The 18,249-nt window shown below is 38.7% G+C and overlaps 1 protein-coding gene across 6 annotated transcripts in view; it reads right to left on the bottom strand.

Annotated features, from left to right (window-relative positions):
- Nucleotides 1–18,249, bottom strand: part of SMAD4 (SMAD family member 4) — a 61,472-nt gene that overhangs the window by 41,376 nt on the left and 1,847 nt on the right. Inside the window, exon 2 of one of the 6 annotated variants that reach the window (XM_053572046.1) lies at nt 18,129–18,186. The exons of the other annotated variants lie outside the window; for them this stretch is intronic. The gene's annotated coding sequence lies outside the window, so the exon portion shown is untranslated. The remainder of the gene's footprint in view (nt 1–18,128; nt 18,187–18,249) is intronic. 6 annotated transcript variants of the gene reach the window in all.

Here is an 18,249-nt window from a genome sequence, read left to right as displayed (position 1 = left end):
TCGAAGAAAACCAATATTCATCTTATAGGGATCCCAGAAAGTGATGAAGTGGCTTCACAAGGCATAGAGTCTCTTCGCCATGAGATTACGAAAGAGAACTTTCCAGACATGCCAAGAGATTCTGAAATTCAGATAGCAGACAGTTTCAGAACTCCAGCACGACTCAACCCAAATAAGACATTGCCCAGACATAATCATTATCAGTTTCACTAAAGTTAATATGAAGGAGAAAATTCTGGGGCGGTGCCTGTGGATCAGTCGGTAAGGCGCCGGCCCCATATACTGAGGGTGGCCGGTTCAAACCCAGCCCCAGCTAAACTGCAACCAAAAAAAAAAAACAGCCGGGCGTTGTGGCAGGCACCTGTAGTCCCAGCTACTCGGGAGGCTGAGGCAAGAGAATCGCTTAAGCCCAGGAGTTGGAGGTTGCTGTGAGCTGTGTGATGCCACGGCACTCTACCGAGGGCCATAAAGTGAGACTCTGTCTCTACAAAAAAAAAAAAAAAAAGAAGAAGGAGAAAATTCTGAAAGCTGCCAGATGAAAGAAAACCATCACCTACAAGGGCAAGAATATTAGAATAACTGCAGATCTCTCTGCTGAAACCTTTCAAACTAGAAGAGGATGGTCATCGACTTTTAATCTCCAAAAACAAAATAACTTTCAACCCAGGATCCTGTACCCACCTAAACTGAGTTTCATTTATGACCGAGAAACTAAATACTTCAATGACATTCACATGTTGAAGAAATTTGCCATAACTAAACCAGCTCTCCAGGATATTCTCAGACCTATCCTCCATAAAGACCAGCGTAATCCTCCACCACAAAAGCAAACCCACCCAGAAAATTTTGATCAAATTCCAACTTCCACAGTCGCAAAAGGATTAAAAATGTCCACTGGACTCTCGAAAGGCTTATCAATATTCTCAATTAATGTGAATGGTTTAAATTGTCCTCTGAAGAGGCAGAGGTTGGCTGACTGGATACAAAAACTCAAGTGATAACTGTTGCATACAAGAATCGCATTTTACATTAAAAGACAAATGTAGACTCAAGGTGAAGGGATGGTCATCTATACTCTAGGCAAATGGAAAGCAGAAAAAAGCAGGCATTGCAATCCTATTCGCAGACGCAAAAGGCTTTAAACCAACCAAAATAAGGAAGGATAAGGATGGACACTTCATATTTGTTAAAGGTAATACTCAATATGATGAGATTTCAATTATTAATATTTATGCACCCAACCAGAAGGCACCTCAATTTATAAGAGACACTCTAACAGACATGAGCAACTTGATTTCCTCCAGTTCCATAGTAGTTGGGAGATTTTAACACCCCTTTAGCAGTGCTGGATAGATCCTCCCAAAAGAAGCTAAGCAAAGAAATTTTAGATTTAAACTTAACCTTGAACTTAATTCAACATCTTGACTTAACAGACATCTACAGAACATTTCATCCCAACAAAACCGAATACACATTCTTCTCATCAGCCCACAGAACATACTCCAAAATTGACCACATCCTAGGCCACAACTCTAACCTCAGCAAATTTTAAAAAATGGAAATTATTCCTTGCATTTTCTCAGACCATCATGGAATAAAAGTTGAACTCAAGAACAACAGGAACCTGCATACCATACAAAAACATGGAAGCTAAACAACCTTACGCTGAAGGATAGATGGGTTATAGACAAGATTAAGAAGGAAATCACCAAATTTTTGGAAGAAAACAACAATCAAGACATGAATTACCAGAACCTCTGTGATACTGCAAAGGCAGTCCTAAGAGGGAAATTATAGCCCTGCAAGCCTTCCTCTAGAAAACGGAAAGAGAGAAAGTTAATAACTTAATGGGACATCTAAAGCAACTGAAGAAGGAAGAACACTCCAACCCCAAACCCAGCAGAAGAAAAGAAATAACCAAAATCAGAGCAGAATGAAATGAAATTGAAAACAAAAGAATTATACAACAGATCAATAAATCGAAAAGTTGGTTTCTTGAAAAGATCAATAAAGTAGATAAACCTTTGGCCAACCTAACCAGGAAAAAAAAAGTAAAATCTCTCATTTCATCAATCAGAAATGGTAACCATGAAATAACAACAGACCCCTCAGAAATTCAAAAAATCCTTAACAAATACTACAAGAAACTCTACTCTCAGAAATATGAAAATCTGAAAGAAATCAACCAATACCTGGAAGTACGCCACATACCAAGACTTAGCCAGAATGAAGTGGAAATGTTGAACAGGCCTATATCAAGTTCTGAAATAGCATCAACTGTACAAAATCTCCCTAAAAAGAAAAGCCCAGGACCAGATGGCTTTATGTCAGGATTCTACCAAACCTTTAAAGAAGAGCTAGTACCTATATTACTAAACCACTTCCAAAATACAGAAAAAGAAGGAATATTACCCAACACATTCTATGAAGCAAACATCACCTTCATCCACATACCAGGGAAAGACCCAACAAGAAAAGAAAATTATAGACCAATATCACTGATGAATATTGATGCTAAAATACTCAGTAAGATCCTAACAAACAGAATCCAAAAACACATCAAAAAAATTATACACCACAACCAAGTGGGATTTATCCCAGGATCTCAAGGCTGGTTCAATATATGTAAACCTATAAATGTAATTCAGCACATACACAAACTAAAAAATAAGGACCATATGATTCTTTCAATTGATGCAGAAAAAGCTTTTGATAATATCCAGCATCCATTTCTTAAACTAATAGAGGCCATCCACAGGAAACCCACAGCCAATATCGTATTGAATGGAGTTAAATTGAAATTATTTCCACTTAGATCAGGAACCAGGCAAAGTGGCCCATTGTCTCCATTGCTCTTTAACATTGTAATGGAAGTTCTAGCCATTGCAATGAGGGAAGAAAAGGCAATCAAGGGTATCCACATAGGATCAGAAGAGATCAAACGTTCACTCTTCGCAGATGATATGATCGTATATCTGGAAAACACTAGGTATTCTACTACAAGACTCTTAGAAGTGATCAAAGAATATAGCGATGTCTCAGGCTACAAAATCAACACCCATAAATCTGTAGCCTTTATATATACCAACAATACCGAACAAACAGTCAATGACTCTATTCCTTTCACAGTAGTGCCAAAGAAGATGAAATATTTGGGAGTATATCTAACAAAGGATATGAAAGATTTCTACAAAGAGAACTATGACACTTTAAGAAAAGAAATAGCTCGGCGGCGCCTGTGGCTCAGTCGGTAAGGTACCGGCCCCATATACCGAGGGTGGCGGGTTCAAACCCGGCCCTGGCCAAACTGCAACCAAAAAATAGCTGGGCGTTGTGGCAGGCACCTATAGTCCCAGCTGCTCGGGAGGCTGAGGCAAGAGAATCGCGTAAGCCCAGGAGTTGGAAGTTGCTGTGAGCTGTGTGAGGCCACAGCACTCTACCCGAGGGCGGTACAGTGAGACTCTGTCTCTACAAAAAAAAAAAAAAAAGAAAAAAGAAAAGAAACAGCTGAAGATGTTAACAAACGGAAAAACATACCATGCTCATGGCTGGGAAGAATCAACATTGTTAAAATGTCTATACTACCAAAAGCAATATGTAATTTTAATGCAATTCCTATTAAAGCTCCATTGTCATATTTTAAAGATCTTGAAAAAATAATACTTCGTTTTATATGGAATCAGAAAAAAACTCGAATATTCAGATCATTACTCAGCAATAAAAACAAAGCAGGAGGAATCATGCTACCTGACCTGAGACTGTACTATAAATCAATAGTGATCAAAACAGCATGGTACCTACAAACACATGAAAAAAACCTCTTCATCCTTAATCATCAGAGAAATGCAAATCAAAACTACTTTGAGATATCACCTAACCCCAGTAAGAGTAGCCCACCTAACAAAATCCCAAAACCAGAGATGTTGGCATGGATGTGGAGAAAAGGGCACACTTCTACACTGCTGGTGGGAATGCACACTAATACGTTCCTTCTGGAAGGATGTCTGGAGAATACTTAGAGACCTAAAAATAGACCTGCCATTTGATTCTATAATTCCTTTACTAGGTTTATACCCAGAAGACCAAAAATCACAATATAACAAAGACATCTGTACCAGAATGTTTATTGCAGCCCAATTCATAATTGCTAAGTCATGGAAGAAGCCCAAGTGCCCATCGACCCATGAATGACTAGCAAATTGTGGTACATGTATACCATGGAATATTATGCAGCCTTAAAGAAAGATGGAGACTTTACCTCTTTCATGTTTACATGCATGGAGCTGGAACATATTCTTCTTAGCAAAGTATCTCAGGAATGGAAGAAAAACTATCCAATGTACTCAGCCCAACTAGGAAGCTAAATTATAGCTTTCGCATGAAGGCTATAACCCAACCCCATAGCACAAGACTAGGAGGAAAGGGCCAAGGAAGGGGAAGGGAGGGGGGAGGTTAGGGTGGAGAGAGGGTAATGGGTGGGGCCACACTATGGTGCATCTTAGAATGGGTACAGGTGAAACTTACTAAAGGCAGAATACAAATGTCTACCATACAATAACTAAGAAAATACCCTATGTTGAACAGTTTGATGAGAATATTTTGGATTGTATATGAAACCAGCACAATGTACCCCTTGATTGCACTAATGTACACAGCTATGATTTAACAATAAAAAAAAAGAAAAAATAATTAAGAAAAAGAAAACATAGCGTTGGAGCCTGTAGTTTGTAGTCTGGGCTGTGATTTATTTGTTCATTGATGTTACTGTACTCCAGACTTATTATGCTTTTATTTTCTTTTGCTTTTTATTTGAATCTTTAAACACTCCTCCCTAATTAATAAAACTAGTACATCATTTCTCTACCAAAACTTGTTCCTCTTCTGAAGACCCTGACTTGTTAAAACACCAACTCAACACAATTCCTCAGCCTTAGAAAGCTTAGCAATTGGGCAGCACCTGTGGCTCAGTCGGTAGGGCGCCAGCCCCATATACCGAGGGTGGCGGGGTTCAAACCCGGCCCCAGTCAAACTGCAACAAAAAAATAGCCGGGGGTTGTGGTGGACGCCTGTAGTCCCAGCTGCTCGGGAGGCTGAGGCAAGAGAATCGCTTAAGCCCAGGAGTGAGGTTGCTGTGAGCTGTGTGAGGCCAAGGCACTCTACGGAGGGCCATAAAGTGAGACTGTCTCTACAAAAAAAAAAAAAAGAAAGCTTAGCAATCACCTCTAGTCTCCCTCTTTCTTTCACTATCCCCACATTCTCTCAAAAAGTTACAAGATTCTTATAGTAGTCATTTCTGTCTCACCACCCCCACTCTTTTTTTTTTTTTTTTTTTTGAGAACGTTCTTGCTATGTCACCTCTGCTAGAGTGTAGATGCATCATCAATAGCTCACTGCAACTTCAAACTCCTGGGCTCAAGCCATCCTCCTGCCTCAGCCTCTTGAGTAGCTGGGACTACAGGTGGACACCACCTTGACTGGCGAATTTTTCTATTTTTTTGTAGAGATGGGATCTTCCTCTGGCTAGAGCTGGTCTCTAATTCCTGACTTCAAGCAATCCTCTTCCACCTCTTCCTCCCAAAGGGCTAGGATTACAGGTGTGAGCCACTGCACCCAGCTCTGTCTCCTCTGTTCTATTCTGTGTGCCACTGGTACAGGTTTGAACCTCCCGAGAATTTCTATCAGTCACTTTGTATTTAATACTTACATCTATTGTTATTCTTTCTACATAAAATGCCAGTCTCTTCAACTCATAAGCCCCATGCAAAGCAGCAGTTTTTCATATGTCTTATAGCACTTGCCTACACTCAATACATATATGTCAAATGTCACCCTCCAGATAACCAAAGATGAACTACAGGGAGGTTTTTGAGTCAGAAATATGGATCAGAACCCCAACTTTCACATCAAGTAGTCACACAGAGGGTGTTACTTAAGTTCTCAGAACTCTGATTAAAAAGATAACTTACAGAGCTCAAAGGAAGAAGTCTAAATAAAGTGCCTAGCATACAGCATTAAGTAAAAAGTAGCTATTGTCTAAATATTAAAATGTTTAATTATTTTAAAAGATGATTTTCCTAAAACACATTATCCATTTTTCTGCATTTTCTCCTATTAAAATTTGTCAAAGAAAATATAGGAGGGTTGGGAAAGAAGAAAACCACTGATCCAGTACTCACAACTCAAAGGCATATAGGAGGCAATTATATAAATGAACAAAATGTGTCAAGTGTAAAGAAAGGTAATGTGGAACAAGTGCATGCCCATCTAATGCATACCACTACTTACTTCCAAAAGTGGCATTTGAGAATGTTGGCTCACTGCTGCCAGATCTTCAATTTGAAGAGAAAATACTCAATGGAATATGAAATCGCATTTTTGAGTGTTGGTGATTATTTATGGGCTAAAGAAAGAAAGAAAGGAAAGGGACCAAGAGAAACCAATGTGCACGTCAAACACAACACTAATTCAAAACTGACCCACAAGAACTACCAGTTTAAAATCTCTGAATGCCAGCCTCACAAAATTTTAATTTCTACACGGAAAGCTCTAGAAGGCAGGGGCTGTAGTTGTCCTATTCACCATTATATGTTCGACTTTTAGGACAGGTAAGTGCTCCATGTAGTCCAATGCACACATTTCTGTATGTGCTTTCAGATGCTTGCTCCTATTGCTTTTATTTACTAAAACATCCAGACCCATTTTATCTACTCAGTAAGCCATCCTTCAAAGTGTACCTTAAGGGTCTCAATTTCTCCAAAAGTTCTCCCTAACACACTGTCTCATCTCCCCTCAATCCCCAAGAGCTGCTTCCATGGTATGTTACTAGGTGCCCTCCCTCAAATGTAAAACACAACTCTATTACAATTTAACACATTACATTATAGTTATCTGATTACCTATTTGTCACACATTGTTGCCACAAATCTAGAAGTTAAAGAAAACAGCATTATTATTATTATTTTTTTTTTTTTGTAAAGACAGGGTCTCACTTTATCACCCTTGGTATAATGCCGTGGCGTCACAGCTCACAACAACCTTCAACTCCTGGGCTTAGGCGATTCTCTCGCCTCAGCCTCCCGAGTAGCTGGGACTACAGGCGCCCGCCACAATGCCTGGCTATTTTTTTGTTGCAGTTTGGCTGGGGCTGGATTTGAACCCGCCACCCTTGGTATATGGGGCCAGTGCCCTACCCACGGAGCCACAGGCATTGCCCAGAAAACTGCATTACTTTTTAATCTCAGCAATTGCCAGCACTTGCACAGTTCCTGACATACACCAAGAAAGTGTTTGTGGATTAACTAGCGCTTTTTAGTCTCTGGAATTTTCTTAAAATAAATTTCGATGAGTAAGAATACTTTTAATGAACTCATTTTCTGGTATTATGTTCCAAAAAATGTGTATCAATTTACAATGTAACTATTTCACCACAATCTCACCATCAGATGTCATCACTTCTAAAATTCATGCTATTTAGGGGTCTAATAGCATCTTAAAGGTTGTTTTAATTATATGAAAGAAAATGAGCTTGCTTTCTTAAACACAGCTTTCTCATCCATCTTTGTTGTATTCCTAGTCTGACCACAAATGCCTGAAACATAATTAAAAGTTCCAGGTATAAAAAAAAAAAAAATTATACCAGCAGGGATGACTAGATGTCCTACATTAAATGACTGGAGATTATGGAAGTATGGTAGACAAGTGCATAATACTAGTTATTACTAAAATTACATATTCTAATTAATGTTCTAGCAGCATGATTAAACACGTTAAATAACATCTTTTTCAGTTCTCTCTTCCATAAAATGGGAACATTATCTGCCCTGACACCTTTAAAAACTTACTGTGGTAATTAAATGCAACAATACACATAAAAATAATTTGGGAACCACAAACTGATCAACTCACGAAACACTGTATGTATCACGTATGAGGCACTACAGATACAAAGACAAATAGCACATAATCAGAAAGTGGATCTCAACTCTCTCCAACGAACATTTCATTTTTCCCAGCAATTAACATCCCCTCCGTAACTATGCCAAAACAAAATTCTAATTTACTTACATATATTTTAAAAAATTTAACAATGCCCTAACAGCAACAAAAAGGAAGAAAAGATTAATATATAATAATAAAATGTGTATTTCGATATATAAATGCTCAAATATACCAACTACCTTAGAATGCATAAATAAAGAAGTTAGATGCTGCACTTACAGGCCCTTATCGCATTAGCAACTCAACTAACACAATGGCACTGCAGCTGTTAACGTGGATTTTTCTCAAATGGTGAACTCTTGCTGAAGTTCCAAACAAAATAACTTCAATTAAAAAAATTAATTGGGGCTCAGAGCCTGTAGCTCAAGCGGCTAGGGCACCAGCCACATACACCAGAGCTGGCAGGTTCAATCCAGCCCGGGCCGCCAAACAACAATGACAACTACAACCAAAAAATAGCCAGGCGTTGTGGCGGGTGCCTGTAGTCCCAGCTACTTGGGAGGCTGAGGCAAGAGAATCACTTAAGCCCAGGAGTTGGAGGTTGCTATGAGCTGTGACGCTATACCACTCTACCCAGAGTGACAACTTGAGGCTCTGTCTCAATAAAATAAAATAAATTGGGAGAAATTTAATTCCTGGAAAGCGAATATACATTAAGCTCATTACAAGGTCTGACAATTAAGTTTGGAACTCATCCTAGAAAGAGTGCTACATACACACCTCATTACTGAATATCACCATGGTCACCTTTCAGCTATGCTGACACCTAGTCTACCCTTCAAAGTAATTTTGGAATTCTTTTCCCGGAATGACCATCAGACCTACTATCATCCTATGAGGTCTGACAATTAAGTTCATGAACGTGCCACCATTCGCTTACATTGGCAGCACTGTACAGACAACTTAGTAAGGTTTCATAACATTGGTCTGTCAGTGTCTCGGTGTCTCATGTCAATGAGTGGCAGTGTCTTGCTGAGTGGTGTTCATTGCGGTTGCATGTTTTGTGTGCCATATGATGACAGCTCTGATGGTAATTCCAGAAAAAAGAGTTCTAAAACTGCTGGTATGAGGCACAGCTTTCCAAGGGAAGCAGTACTTACTCCATTGAGAACTACTGATCTGGAAGACTCAAACATATTATTACACTAAGTAATAAATGCTAAAAGAGGTAGGAATAAAGTGATTTGGGACTATGAACGAGGGAGCATGGAAAGTTTGTAGGTAAGCTATGTCTTGCCATGATACATCAGGATCAGCTAGGCTATGTATGATGCATTGACAATAAACTCCCCAAATATCAATAGCTTCAAACAAGTTTGTTTTCTGATTATACTACATGTTCATCAGAGATCAACTGGGGACACTCCTCACTATCATCTCTCAGGGATCAAGGTGACAAAGGCTTCATCTCTACACATGGCCTTAAATGGCAAGGGAAGAGACAGGAAACTCATGTGCACTGTATTTTAAAGGCTATCGCTCCTGCTCACATTTGATTGGCTGAAATCATACAGCCACGCCAGGACGTTCTCAACAAGGAGCAACTCCGTTCCTCAAGGGACATTTGGCAATGTCTGGAGACATTTTTGATGGTCACATTTGGGAACTAGTACTCTGGGGGTCAGAGTACTAGTAGGCATCAAGGGGGCAAAAGCCAGGGCCACTGCTAAATGTCCTGTAAGCCACAGGACTGCCCCCCTCCCCTGCCAACAAAAGGTTACCCAGCCCAAAATGTCAACAATGCCAAGGGTGAGAAACTAATTTTAAGGGAGGGACAAGGGAGGCAAAGAAATGCAATACTACCATGTGCCAGAAGAAGGCCATCAGAATACTGGTAGAATAGTACTAACGACTACCACATGTGAACCAAAATTTGCCAGGCTGCAGGAAAAAGCAAAGAGCTATAAGAAAGATGTTTTGTGTAGAGTAGGTTCATGGTAGGAAAGAGAACTAACAGCATTAGATTTGTATTAGAAAGAAAACTTTAGTGAGAGCATGGAGAACAGCTCTGGAAAAGGAAACAGAAAACCAGTTAGGAGACAATGGTCAGAAAAGTGATAAGATCCTAGATTAGGAACATGAGCAATGGAAACCCAGGGGGTTTCTCTAGGTCAGTGATTCTCAACCTTCCTAATACTACGATATATTTTTATTGTTACAAAGGGGTCGCGACACATAGGTTGAGAACTGCTGCTCTAGGTAGAACAGACTAGACTCATTAACCAACTAAATATGAAGGATAAAAAAAGGGGATATTCAAAAATTGACCCATTTCCTAGACAGCTAATTGAATGACAAAGAAAGAATAAGACTTAACAGAGGATATATAACAAATTCAGTTTTAGATATACTGAGTTTGAAGAGCTTAGCAGAGAAGTTAGACCTATTCGAAAGTCACTTTTCTTTAGCATACACCTGCATATTAACCTGAAAAAAAAAAAGTCACCCACATATACAGGTATTAGATGAAGTCAAGTAAAAAGTAATGGGAAGTAAAGAGTCAGCAAAAGGGACAGAGGTTTGTTCTTGTATCTACCTACTGTGTTTTTTCCTCCAGCCTTGCTATTAATCAAAAGCTGTCACCTGATGTTGACCACAGATATAACAACCAATGGACTCTAAAGCCAGATAACCAAACTAATTAAGATACTCTCTAAAATTAGATGGGCCTGAGAGACTGTCATGTAAATTCATAGATTTTAGTTAATGAGTGTTGACATTTTTTAGTCCTCAGACGTTAGTTTTCTTTTGAATTACTATATTGTGACTGCCAAACATAGATTTTCTGGAAGTTTTAAGTGTTTTGATCAGTAATCAGTAAACTTGCTAGTATGGAAATATGTGAGGAAAAATGCTCACGTTTAACCAGGTAAGGGGAAAAAAACCTGGCCTGGTAAAATAACACTAAGAAAAAATTCTAAGCATAGGCTTATCAGGTGTTCCACCTTAATACAGGCCTTTAGCACACGTTAAGACAAAACAGACTTCAAGCTGACAGCTCCTCAAACTGAAGGGCACTGCACCAGAACTTCCAAGAGTGCAAGGATTTAACAATGCAACCAAATCAACAAAAAGAATGTTTTTTCGTTAAGTTTTAAGATGACCTACAAGGAACAAATTGATAGGTATACTTCTTGCTTGCCCATAGGTCTTAAATTTAAATGTTATTTTGGTATACCAGCTTTACTTTACATAATCTTACTTCTAAATTAACATTTTCTGGATGAATACAGATTGATAGAAGAAACAACAAAATACAGCAGGTGACATCTGTATTGTACAACGGCATATATTTCTGCTTCTGTAATAGAAGTCTCATTTTCTAAGAACAGTCTCTCCATCTGGGCTCAGCCTAACCAGAGCCACCCACTGGCCACACAGTTGTTTCAGAAAAGAATCCTATACAAGCTAATGACTTCTGATGCAACTATACAGGTAAAATTTGTTTAAAGTCCTCTTTATGCTGACTTGAAGTTTGAAGTAGTTAGCCTGGAAACTAACCTAAGAATTAAACAGAAAGGAAAGCAAAGCCAAGAGACATAGTTCTGGAGATACTGGATTACACCCTGAAGGCAGGTCTATCTCCAGACCAAGCCAATGAATTCCTCCCCCCTTTGACTGCCACGTATTCCCTAATACATAATAACTGAACAAAAATTGTATTATTAGCATCTTCAGAACTAGAAGCAATTTAGTATAAACCACATAAATAATGGAACCAACCAGTAATCAATAATACAAATAACTAGTTATGTTCTTAAAAAACAGAGATAAAGTCTTACTATGTTGCCTAGGCAGGTCTCAAACTCCTGGGATCAAGGGATCCACCTGTCTCAGCCTTCCAAATCTCTGGGATTAACCACACCCCAGTGAACTAGTTACTTTAAAATACCAGCTGTCAGACAGGGTTAGGTGGCTCACACTATAATCCTACCACTCTAGAAGGCTGAGAGCAGAGGATCACTTGAGCTCAGGAGTTCAAGAACAGCTTGAGCAAGAACAAGACCCTGTCTCTACTAAAAGTAGAAAAAATTAGCCAGGCACTTTGGTGCGCACCTGTAGTCTCAGCTACTCAAGACGCTAAAGTAGGAAGATTCCCATGAGTCCAGGAATTTGAGGTTGCAATGCACTCTAGCCTGGGTGACAGAAGGGGACTGTCTTAAATAAATAAAACAGCAGCTAATCAAACTCTCTGATCTCAGGATTCAATTTACAGTCTTAATTACTGAAGTTGCTAAACAGCTTTGGTTTATGTGTGCTATATCTATCAACATTTACATTATAAATTAAAACTAACAAAATTTTAGATATTAATTCATTTAAAATAATAAAGCCATTACATGTTACTATAAATGATACCTTTTATGAAAAACATACATTTTGGGCGGTGCCTGTGGCTCAGTGAGCAGGGCACCGGCCTCATATACTGAGGGTGGTGGGTTCAAGCCCAGCCCCGGCCAAACTGCAACAAAAAAATAGCCGGGCGTTGTGGCAGGCGCCTGTGGTCCCAGCTACTCGGGAGGCTGAGGCAAGAGAATCATGTAAGCCCAAGAGCTGGAGGTTGCTGTGAGCCGTGTGATGCCATGGCACTCTACCAAGGGTGGTAAAGTGAGACTCTGTCTCTACAAAAAAAAAAAAGAAAAAAAGAAAAACATACATTTTAATTTCCAAAACAAAAAAGTTAGGAATCAGAGTGAAACTGTTTTACATCTTTGCAGCTGGACTCTCTTGTCTGCTACCACATTCGATCTATTGTGATATGTTGTTTTGGTTGAAGTACATGAAGAAAATGTGCCTCACACAGAGATACAATTGGAAGGAAGAAGTATTTTAATACCCTTTTCAAATGACAACAGATATTCATTTTTTAATCATCACCAAAACTCAACAAGTGGCAATTCTTTTTTTTTTTTTTGTAGAGACAGAGTCTCACTGTACCGCCCTTGGGTAGAGTGCCGTGGCGTCACTCAGCTCACAGCAACCTCTAACTCTTGGGCTTACGTGATTCTCTTGCCTCAGCCTCCCGAGCAGCTGGGACTACAGGCACCCGCCACAATGCCCGGCTATTTTTTTGTTGCAGTTTGGCCGGGGCTGGGTTTGAACCCGCCACCCTCGGTATATGGGGCCGGCGCCCTGCTCACTGAGCCACAGGCGCTGCCCAAGTAGCAATTCTCAAAAGTTGGTTGCAATGTGGAATCTAAACCCTATCAATTAACAACTTTTGGCTCTGTTACATAAAAATTCATTGATTTAACTTGTACTTTGAATGGATCTCCTACCCATACATAATTTTGTAAGATCATGAATTGGTCATTTCGGAAAATATTGTTTTAATAAGTTATACAGATATACCATATGTTGACATATTTCCTTATATCGTTTTTTATTTAAAATTATAATACATCCCTTAGTATCACTAATAATTTCATCAGAAATTAAGTATTAGGAAACTGGCAAATTCATAGCAACAGATACAAGTTTTCCAGAAAACTAATTTTCTTTCTTTTTTTTTTTTTTGTAGAGACAGAGTCTCACTTTATGGCCCTCGGTAGAGTGCGTGGCCTCAAACAGCTCACAGCAACCTCCAACTCCTGGGCTTAAGCGATTCTCTTGCCTCAGGCTCCCGAGCAGCTGGGACTACAGGCGCCCGCCACAATGCCCGGCTATTTTTTGGTTGCAGTTTGGCCAGGGCCGGGTTTGAACCCACCACTCTTGGTATATGGGGCCGGCGCCTTACTGACTGAGCCACAGGCACCGCCCCAAAAAACTAATTTTCAATTAAAAGATTTTATCACTGGCAACAAATGTTTTCCTTGAAGTGGCCAGCTCACTTCATTCATTTTCAAGGAAGTATCTGCCAAAGACACAAGTCTAAATAACCATAGTTTTTCTATCAGTCATTCCGTTAAGTAAAAATAAAAATGGTGCTCCATTTAAAAAGCAGCCAATTCAGCTCATAAGTCAATCTCACAGCACTTTTCCTAGAAAAGAACTTTTGTACTTTAATGTGGAGAAATGCTTTATACACTCTTCCCATTTAATCACACTGAATATTTAAAAGATACGCATGTCAGGATAGAGATTTTAAAGAATAAAACATTTTACTGCTTCACCAAGGGTGTTCTTAAGTGAAATTGGCATTTTTTCAAATGCTTAACATGTGTTTGGATGTAAAGAACACAGTAAGAACGCTCATGATTTGGTCTAACTGCCTTGAGTCATGCTAAGGTGCCAGAAGGTACTGTTCCCTACTTTAGGAACCACTGTTTTAAAAGACTGGAAACTACGCTGAATTTCAATAACTGATAACTACATTTCATAAAACTTTTAAATGAAGACGACTATCAAGTCATCTAGATTATTCTCTCAAAAGAGGCTATATCAGAATCTCCTGCAGATTAGCCCATCTCCACTAAATAGATATCAAGCATAGGGACCTACTTTAAAGAGCATTGTAGGAGTCTAAGGTATTGACAGTTTTACAAGGCACTGATTTAGTCTACAAGCTTCACTTTACAAAAATTTGTGAAACAAATTAAATACTACAAATATATGCAACTGATTAAAAAGACTAAGTAGAAAGAAGTTGTGTCATTTTTCTTTATAATTAGCCAGCTACTTCATTTCACATCTATACACATACTATTCTTTCTTCAACTAGTTTTAGTAGGGGATATCTACGACACAGAGGCATCTAGTGTGTTTACAATGATTCCTGGTTTAGCATACCCTATTAAACGTTACTTTCAGTCATCCTTTTGCCAGATGATTTAATTATTTCAACAACTGGTCGTCTATTGGTATTGTATGTTTAAGAATTCACCAATGAAGATCACTGATAAATATCTTTAATTTTAGTTTTATATTTAGAAATACAGTGACTTGGAAAAGACCTAATTGCATATATTCATCTATATTAAAAAACAGAAAACAGTTCGTTCCCCATACAGATGACCAAAAATATATACATAAATAAAATACAGAAAACATACCCTACTACAAAAACAAATATTCAGAAGTAGTCCTTTTTAAAAATCATAAATTAGATTTACATTCAAAACATGTAAATTAGGGTTCGAGGGATTTTAAGCAAATTACTCCATGTATTGATGATCGCTGTACTATATTAAAACAAAGCAAATAAAGATAAGCATGCTAAAATAACCAACTCTTTAGAATCAGGTTATTATTAACAATACAGATTCCCTTTCACTCTGTTCCCTTTCTAAATCTGTGTGTGTGTATGTGTGTGTGTAACTGGATGGCAAGTTATTAAGGTACTGTTATTTTTTTTTTTCTTTTGTAGAGACAGAGTCTCACTTTATGGCCCTCGGTAGAGTGCCATGGCATCACACAGCTCACAGCAACTGCCAACTCCTGGGCTTAAGCGATTCTCTTGCCTCAGCCTCCCAAGTAGCTGGGACTACCACAACGCCCAGCTATTTTTTGGTTGCAGTTCAGCTGGGGCTGGGTTTGAACCCATCACCCTCGGTATATGGGGCCGGCGCCTTACCAACTGAGCCAGGTACTGTTATTTTTAAACAGCTCTTCCAGAGACAGAGATGTAACCACTATAGACTAGCACTTACTTGGGAAATACTTCAGGTAGTGTGACTGAATGTAGAACTGAACATGTCCTAGAATTATGATCTCTCAAGAAGTGCTACGTAGCTTGGCTACTTGAGCAACTGCATTATAGAGTGTATAAGTAACAGCAAAAGCTAAACAATGTAACTTGCTTCAGAAACCAGTGAATCAGCCGAGTAATTGATAGCTCAAAAATTTTATGGTTCCAAGCAAATTTACCTAAGACCAATTCCGTTGAGAGTTTAGATGCTAATTTAAGCAATTACAAAGTCATTAATCTAAAAGGGGCACAAGCAAGCATTTTAGAATATACTTCAAAAGAAGACCAACTTCCTATTTAAAACAGTCATACCAACTTCTCAGCACGGAAAATACAGCTTCCTAAAACTTGATACCCAACAGTTCAAATGAATCAAAAATGAAAAGAAGGGGTGACGAAGAAAGGAAGAAAGAAGGCTACAGATAGACTTGAAAGTCAAACAAATGTGGCAATACCTTCAAAAGACCCAGTAAGTTAGACAAGTGAGATGATTACATTCTGCATGCATTAAACCACTGCATTAAAGAATGTGAAGTTGGGCTCCGCACCTGTAGCTCAAGTGGCTAAGGTGCCAGCCATATACATTGGAGCTAGAAGGTTCGAATCCAGCCCGGGCCCGCCAAACAACAAGGACAACTACAACCAAAAAATAGCTGGGTGTTATGGCGGGCGCCTATAGTCCCAGCTACATGGGAGGCTGAGGCAAGAGGATCACTTAAGCCCAAGAATTTCAGGTTGCTGTGAGCAGTGACACCACGGTGCTCTACCCAGGCGACAGCTTGAGACTCTGTCTCAAAAAAAAAAAGAATGTGAAGTTGACAGGAGTGAAATAGTTCAAAGTCAGAGGACCCTAATGGCTCAACCACCATGGAGCGCTGACCTAGGTGTATCCCAGACCAACTGAATGATTAATTTCTAGGGGTGGGATATGGACCCAAATTTTGTAAAGCTCCCTAAGAGATTTCAAAATGCAACCAAGGTAGTTGTCTATCTGACCTATCGTGTAATTTGCAAGAAGCAAGTTACCCAGACAAATTAGAAATTATAAGAATCTTTTAAATTGGGCGGTGCCTTTGGCTCAGTCGGTAAGGCGCCGGCCCCATATACCGAGGGTGGCGGGTTCAAACCCGGCCCCGGCAGCCGGGCATTGTGGCGGGCGCCTGTAGTCCCAGCTACTCGGGAGGCTGAGGCAAGAGAATCGCTTAAGCCCAGGAGTTGGAGGTTGCTGTGAGCTGTGTGAGGCCACGGCACTCTACCGAGGGCCATAAAGTGAGACTCTGTCTCTACAAAAAAGAAAAAAAAAAAAGAATCTTTTAAATTATAAGAATCTGAACACTAAATTTTAGTTTTGCTTATGTAAGCACTACCCTGTCATTCATTCATGTAGTTAAAACAAATTTTCCTGATGTTAACTACACCATGTAAAAGTGGCAAGACAACACAACTTAAAATACCTTGTTCCTGAGAAACTGAAATTCTGCCAAATTTCCCATCACCAAAATTACACAAGAACAAAAAAATTCTAAATCAATCTCATTATCAAGTATGCTTGGTATATTATGATGCCAACATACCATGCTGAAAGTAGCTCAAATAAATGATATCCAGACATCTGTGTAAGCTGTTTCAATTTGTTTTAAAACAATTCAGTCTTAAACTACTGGGCAAAGAGTCCAAAATTTGACAATTTAACAAAATTGTATTAGATGCTGTATTATGCTTGGTGTAACTCCTCTAACGTTCATTTAATGTGGATGGAAAATGAAATCAAACCGTCAGTTTTATACAAGATTAAGGTTTACCTCAATCATAATTCATCATACCTTCAAGCAAAACAAAAAACCATGCCTAAACTACACAATTGTCTAGGAAAAAAAAAAGTCCAAACATATACAATGAACACTGAAATGCCCAATGTAACACACGTAAAGAACCATTCACTCTAAAAAAATCACTGAACGAAAAAAAATTAGTCATGAGCTAGAGGACAAAATAGAACTGAAATAAGTTTAAACATCAGAAAAATAACATATGCTCTCACCAAAACAGACAAAAATTGAGACAAGATTAAATGTGCTTTTTAAATATAATGAATCCTCAGATTCTGTAGAATTAACTGCCTTAGTAAAGACTTCAGCAATTCACAGCTCTACTATAATAGTGTCTAAAGATGTTACTATAGTACTATGTTACTAAAATACTAGCTATTTTTTCATTTAGTTTAATTAAACTAAACTATTTTTTTTAATTTAATTCAAATTAAAAAAAAAATAGCTTCCAAGTGGGATAGCAGAGTGTAACTGGGCAGTATAAGCAGAATTGCTTCTAGCAGCAAAGCTATCATAAAAGACCAATGATCTACCTAAAGCTTATTTCAAAATATTTTAAAGAAACTTCACACAAACTTTCATTTAAGTCTGAAACAGACTGGCAGTTTGGTTTTATTCTTCCTCAAGCTTTACACAGAAGGCACTTAGCTGAACAGACAAATAGGCACTCTCACCTTGAAAATTTTTTAAACCAAGACGCAATCACTCGTTAAAGCAAACTCACCCGAAAACCTGGAAAGCAAAGAAAAAGTCACTTCTACTAATAGATTCACAAAATGTTATTATCAATTTTCT

Source organism: Nycticebus coucang, chromosome 19 (assembly GCF_027406575.1).
Source record: "Nycticebus coucang isolate mNycCou1 chromosome 19, mNycCou1.pri, whole genome shotgun sequence".
Classification (NCBI taxonomy): Eukaryota; Metazoa; Chordata; class Mammalia; order Primates; family Lorisidae; genus Nycticebus; species Nycticebus coucang.
Note: the sequence above shows the minus strand (reverse complement) of the source record. Positions and strands in the feature narration are given on the sequence as shown.